Source organism: Gavialis gangeticus, unplaced genomic scaffold (genome assembly GCF_001723915.1).
Source record: "Gavialis gangeticus isolate Ggan-Ray unplaced genomic scaffold, GavGan_comp1, whole genome shotgun sequence".
NCBI classification, from domain to species: Eukaryota; Metazoa; Chordata; order Crocodylia; family Gavialidae; genus Gavialis; species Gavialis gangeticus.
The window spans coordinates 1,025,920-1,032,688 of record NW_017729030.1 but is presented as its reverse complement, the minus strand read 5'-3'; positions in this window follow the sequence as shown (position 1 = coordinate 1,032,688).

Genomic DNA, 6,769 nt, shown 5'->3' with positions numbered 1-6,769 from the left:
TGGAGCCCACCTGGCCCAATGGCATGCAGACCAGGAGCCATGGGGAGTTGCATGCCATTGGGCTGGGCAGGCTCCATGTCTCCATGGGAGGCTTCCCGCTGGAGCCATCCCAGCCCAGCCTGATGGTGCGCGGCTCTTGCCCGCAGTGCCTCATGCCTCACATGCTGACATAGAGCCAGCCTGGTGTGGGTTAAATGTGTGTGCCAGAGGCCAGTTGGGCCAGCTCCATGCCATAATGTGCAGCCCCCCGGGACTCAGGTGGAGCCGTGTGCCACCGGGGGGCTCTGCCTGCCATGGCCATGAGCACCTCGAGGGCCTGCTGCCGCCACTGGCAAAAACAGGGACTGTGGGGGGAGAGTACACCCACCCACAAACCCTATTCCTGCCCCCCTTCTGCAGGCAGGAGTTCCCTATCACACTCACCAGCTCTCCAGTTGTGTGCCACTGCACTCAGTGCCTCCACATGGGGCTCTCAACTGGAGTGCTGACAGCCCTGTGGAGGTGGAGACACAGAGCCCACCTTGGTTAAATTATGCAAAATTATGCAGTTATACACAGTCTTATATTTTATGCGCAAACTTGAGTGGCCGCATAATTGCTCAATTCCCCAGGGTGCAGCATTTACAGTGGCTGGGCACTGGCAGCCCTCTTGAATCCCCTGCTCTTTGTCTGTGGTATATTACAGTCTTGTTTTTTACAGGGAACTTTGTGGTATGCAAGAGTGGTTGAACTGCAGTTTTGTGTACCCTTTTGGACAAATGTTTAGATGAGTAGAGAACTGCACATGAGAGCCCACAAGGGTCCTTCCACTCCTGTGTTCCTATCGTCCTGCATTCCTAATCATGCAAGAGTCTATAGTTTAGATCTTGCCAAAACAATAAAGCATGTGCATAGTAAAGCTCTGTGAAATTTTGCCGGCTGTTTCTTTTCAAGGCTGTTTCAACTAGTTTTGAGCTCGACATGGTGAAAGTGAAACAAAATGAAGAGCTTCAAAACATCCTCAAAACAAAATGACGGCAGTCAAAATGTTTCGAAAGTTTTGAAACATTTCGAGTTTCGAAGCTGAAGATGAGTTTGCCTTCGGGGAAACAGAAAGTAGGGGGAAGCGGGGGGAAGGACTGCTCTGACATTGTGTAGCTGGCCAGTGGCTTTCATCCTTCCCTGAAGTCCCTTCCAATCCCAGTGCTCTGCGGGGAGGGATGGAAAAAAAGCATAAAAGGAGGCATTGTTTGAACTGGCCTGCTTTCTGCCTTGCGGGCTGACAGTTACTGAGCTATCTTCCAGAAGTTCATGAGCGTTAAACAAGAAAGGCTACTACTACCATTGATTTGATTTCCTACTTGCTAGCCTAGCAAGTAGGATTCTGCAATACCTTTTGTTTTCTTTCTAGACCCTTTTATTTTATTATTATATTCATTGATTTATTCTTTTTAATTTCATCATTATATTGGATATTATAATACAGAATTTATATATTTTTATACATTTATATCTTGGATATTATAATATATAATTTATATAGAAAGGCACTGTGACAGTGCGGGGTCCTAGGGGTGGCCGTGAACTCCCTTAGCGCCCCCTACCATGCCAATGTGATAGTAAAAGCACCCTCACATCTCGCCCACCACATCTTTGAAGTTAACAGTGTTTAAGGGAGGCTGCCCTTAGTCCTCTCTGACACGGTGCCCTGATGTATCTCAGTTTTAGTTCTATCTTGGGTGACTCGGTGCACCCCAGCCTTATCGGCTATGCGTGGCTCCAACAACCCCTGTACCATGCCCCAAGCCTCGCAGATATACCGGATGTTGTTTGGTCAATTTCCCTTTCTGTGCCTCACTGGCGCTCTCTGGCTTATCTCACAGCCTGCGCCCTCACTGGCACTCTCTGGCTTGTCTCACACTGCCCGCTCTGGGGCTGGGGTCAACGCACCCCAAATGCTGTGCCCATTCTGGCACCAGGATCCCCACGCTACTGTGGAGCCCCTATGAGGCCTTCTCCAACCCCTACTAGCCTCACCCGGTCCTCCAGTGTAACAACAACAACAAACAATAACACAAGCCCCTGGGCTATAACACTAAGTTAAACCTCCTGGCTAAACGTTCTCCAAACCACACCACATCTCTCCCCCATGTAACCAGTGGCATATACATCCAGGCCTTTTTTCTCTTTCCTACATTCAGGGCCACGCTCTTTCCTCAGTCAAGCAGTACTCCTTTCTGGCTGCCAGTTGTGAGAGAGCAAGAGCTCACAGCCTAGTCAGCCCTGCCCCTTCCGGGCAGCTGACTCTCCAGGTGTGGGCCCTCAGCTCATCCTGGTTGCCCCTAGCAACCAGCACCTGAGCCACTACTCCGTCTTTCCAAGTGGCAGGCACCTTAGTGCCCTACTACAGGCACATATATACTTATATATATTTTTAAAGACAAGATACTATGAAACACACCATGAAGCATGGTGAAAAGGCAGCTGGCAAGCCTTCAGGGAGGGGCAGAAGTGGGGGTAGAGGGAGAGGTGTAAGTTCCCCCCCTCCCCATAAACTGTGACACAACCTCTTTCCTACAACTAGCAGGGATGAGGTTTCCAGTTCTGTTGGCAGCAAGGAGAGGGGAGCCAGTGCCATTACCTGTACCTGAGTCTGCATCCTCCCCAAGAGCACCAGCCATAACCCCCACTACCACCATGACAACAAGCAGTAGCACCAGCATGACAGTCTCCTCCACCCCATTTCACTTCCCATGCTGAGCCTTCCAGTGTCAGAGGAAGAGCTGGAGATGGAGATGGATCTGAGTGCCCTAGCAAGGGAAATTCTGGGGAAGGAGGGGGAATTATCTGAGTTTGTGCTCTACACCCCTCAAGTTTCTCCTAGACCCAGGTCTCCTTCCCCACAAGGCACTTCAGAGGAGCCTGAGGTAGAGATTGTGGAGCCAAGTTGCTCAGCTGAGTCGGCTCTTCCTGTTGCTGTGCCTCTGCCTGCCAAAGAGGGAGAAATTGCAGCATCTATACATGCATCTGCACCCCAGAAGCGAGCAGGTGGTGTGGTCTGGGATCATTTTGAACTGGCAGACAACCCCACATAATCTATCTTCCTGCACTGCCGAGCCAAAACCAGCTGAGGCAAGAGAACAAAACACATGAGAACCACAGGGATGCTGATGCATCTCAACAGGCAGCACTCCCTTGCCCTTGCTCCTCCTCAGCCTGGCACAAGCAGGAGCATGCCTAAAAGGAAGTCCCCCTTTTTCTCCAAAGCCTTGGTCCACCCAAAGCAGAGGCAGGCAACTCTGGAACAGAGGGGGAAAGGTGGACAGAAAGGGGGATACATTGCAAGGGTGAGCGAGATCACCAAGAGCACTGGGGAGATGCTTGCTCTGGATGGCTAGCCATTCTCTTTAGCTGGGTTACCAGGGTTCAGATGGCTCATGGCCCCATCATACCAAGTGCCTGCACACACCACCTTCAGCAGGATGGTGGTGCCCTCCCTGTATGAGGCATGCAGGGAGCACTTGAGGGAGGAACTGCAAGGCAGGTCTGTAGGTGGCCTTACATTTCACCTCAGACATCTGGAGCAGCCAGGGTGGAGATCATGCCTACCTCTCCCTCACAGGAACCTGGCCTCTCCCTGTGGGAGGGAGACACAGGGAGAGGGGCTGCCAGCAGGGTGTTCTGGGGAAGCCCAGAGTAGCTTGATTGGCTGAGCCAGGCCAGAGAGGCCTGATTGACTGCTGGGTCAGCGTGGGTAATACAAATTGCAGCCCTTTAAAAGTTAAGGCTTAATCAAGCACCCAGCAGTTGGGGCTTGAGTCAGGAGTGGGTGCACGTGTGCCTCCAGCACATGTTTGCCCCCTGTACTTACCAGCGGTGGAAGAGGCAGCGGCAGTGGACCCTCTAAAGGTAAGTGGGGCAGGGAAGCCAGCACAACTAAAGAGGATCTGGAGGGGGAGCCCCCTGGATCCCTCTTAACTGAGCCAGCAGGGAGCTGCATTCCCGAGCCACACATGAATGAAGCGCACAAACAGGTGCGCTCTGTAAGGGCATGCTGGTGTTTGCACCAGCGTTCACGCTAGGCAGATGTGCAGCAGGAGCCAGGAAGGAGTCTCCAGCAAGAGAGAAAGGAAGACTCACAGCTACACGGACATAGCAAGAACACAGTGAGTGGCTGCTAGGGACTGCACCCTGGTGGTAAGGATGTGGAGGGTGGCCACTGGGGAACCCGCCCCAGTGGTGCCACCTACCCTGGGCTCATCTGAGGCCTCCACCCAGATGGAGCCCATGGTGGGGTCAACAGCCTCCTGCCCCACGTCTGTGGGGGCTGCCTGGTGGGGACCCAGAGGCCATGGGTGGGGGAAGGATCTAGAGGCTCCCTTGCCTGTCCCTCTTGTGCCCAACTTCAGGCCCTGGAGGAGCAGGTGAGGGAACTTCAGGATGAGGTGAGCAGGCTACGGAGGATCAGGGCTGCAGAGGATGAAATTGACACCTATTTCCATTCTCTGCAGGATCAGTCTTCTAGCAGACAGACCTCCAGGAAGGATGCACAGCTGAGGAATAGAAGAAGGTCACCACCAGAACCAGGGCTGCTCGGGGTAGCATGGTGGTGGTTCAACTGGGGAACAGATTCGAGGCCTTGGCAGCCTTGAAGGAGAAGGTCAGAATGGATGCCTCTGGGGGCAACGGTGCCACTCTACGCATGGCACAGTCTGAGCAAGGACAGAACACCATGAGGAAGAAACACCAACTCCTCATCATTGGAGATTCCATCCTGAGGGGAATGGAGGGTCCCATCTGCCAACCCAACCCCATAGCACATAAGGTTTGCAGCCTGCCTGGGGCTTGGATTCAGGATGTTACAGGCATGATCCTGGACCTCATTCAACCCTCAGACCAGTACCCCATGGTCCTAATCCACATGGGAACAAATGACATGGTGGGTAGCAGTCCAGACCGCATCATGAAGGACTACAAGGCCCTGGTGACCAAGCTGAAGGAGACAGGGGTACAGGTGGTATTCTCCTCTATTCTCCCAGTAAGTAGATGTGGATGGCACCATGACGTCTGCATGAGAGTGGTCAACCAGCAGCTTCAGAGTTGGTGCTACCAGGCAGGCCTCGGGTTCCTTGACAACAACTCACATTTTCGCACAGGGCGCATGCTCCGGTGGGATGGGCTTCATCTCTCCCCTAAAGGCAAGCATGTCTTCTCTTCCAGGTTGGCTGATCTCATATGGCATGCTTTAAATTAGCTTTGCCAGAGGATGGGGCCACAGGGGGACATGAGGACATTTCCCAGCCAAGACAGGTGACAAGCACAAGAAGCACCCAGGTAAGTGACAGGGGTCCAGACAGTCCTGGGATCGGGGGGAGGTGCATGCATTCATAGGAGGCCTTTAATGCCTCTACACTAATGCTCATAGTATGGGGAACAAGCAGGAGGAACTTGCCCTCCTGCTAGCTAACACAAACCCAGACATAGTGGGGCTCACTGAAACCTGGTGGGATTCAACCCATGATTGGATGGTAAACATCAAGGGCTACAGACTGTTCAGGTGGGATAGAACAGGGAGGAAAAGTGGGGGTGTGGTGCTCTACATCAAAGAGCAATACATGTCCTTAACAAACAGCATGGGGTCAGAGGAGGGGCAGACTGAAGTGCTCTGGGTTAGAGTACAAGGGAATTGGGGGGAAAAGGACTTAACAGTGGGTGTCTATTATCGACCACCCAACCAGGGGGATGAGCTGGACCAGGAATTCTCAGGTCAGCTTGCGGAGGCAGTTAGGTCAAGGGACATGGTCATCATGGGTGACCTAAACTACCGGGACATCTGCTGGGAGGAGCAGTCAGCCAGGTATGACCGCTCACGTAGGTTCCTAGCTGAGATACAGGACCTCCACCTAACCCAGAACATACACAGTCCCACCAGGGGAAATGTCTTGCTGTCCCTGGTGCTGGCCACAGGTGATGACCTGGTGAGTGGACTATGGGTTCTCAACCACCTGGGCAACAGTGATCATTGCCTACTGGAATTCACCATCCAGTGCAGGGTGTTAAAGGCCTGCTGCAAGGCTGCAGGCCTTGACTTCAGGAGGGCCAATTTCAATGAGTTAAGGAGATTAGTCTGGGAGGCACTGAGGTCCTGGAGGGTAGGGGAGTTGGGAATTCAAGACGAGTGATTGTTCCTTAAGGAGACGATCCTCCAAGCCCAAAGAGTGACAGTCCGAACACGAGTTAAAGCGGGCAAGAGTGCTCAAAAGGCCCCATGGCTCACCAAAGGCATTCAAGAACATCTGAAAGCTAAAAAGGAGGCGAACACCTGGTAGAAGAGAGGGACCATCTTCAAGGAGGATTATACCTCCATTGCTTGAGACCGTAGTGGGGCTGTTAGGAAGGCTAAGGCAGAGACAGAACTAGGAGTAGCGACCAGGATCAAAGATAACAAGAAGTCCTTTCTTAAATACATAGAAGGCAAAATAGTAAAAAGAAGGCACCGGGTAACCTGGGGCCCCTTCAGGACATGCTTGGCAATCTGGTGGTTGCACAGACGATAAAGCTGACCTCTTTAACAAATTCTTCGCCATCATTTTTCTGAGCAGGGACCGGGACATCCCCCCTCCCCACCAGGATTCTGGATGGACTCAGGAGAGGCATCACCAGGCCTAGGGCCAGTGAGAACCTAGTTAGGGAACTTCTGGTGGGGCTGGACATGTTCAAGTCAGCAGGTCCAGATGATCTCCATCCCTGGGTGCTGAGGGAATTGGCAGAGGTCATTGTGGGACCCCTG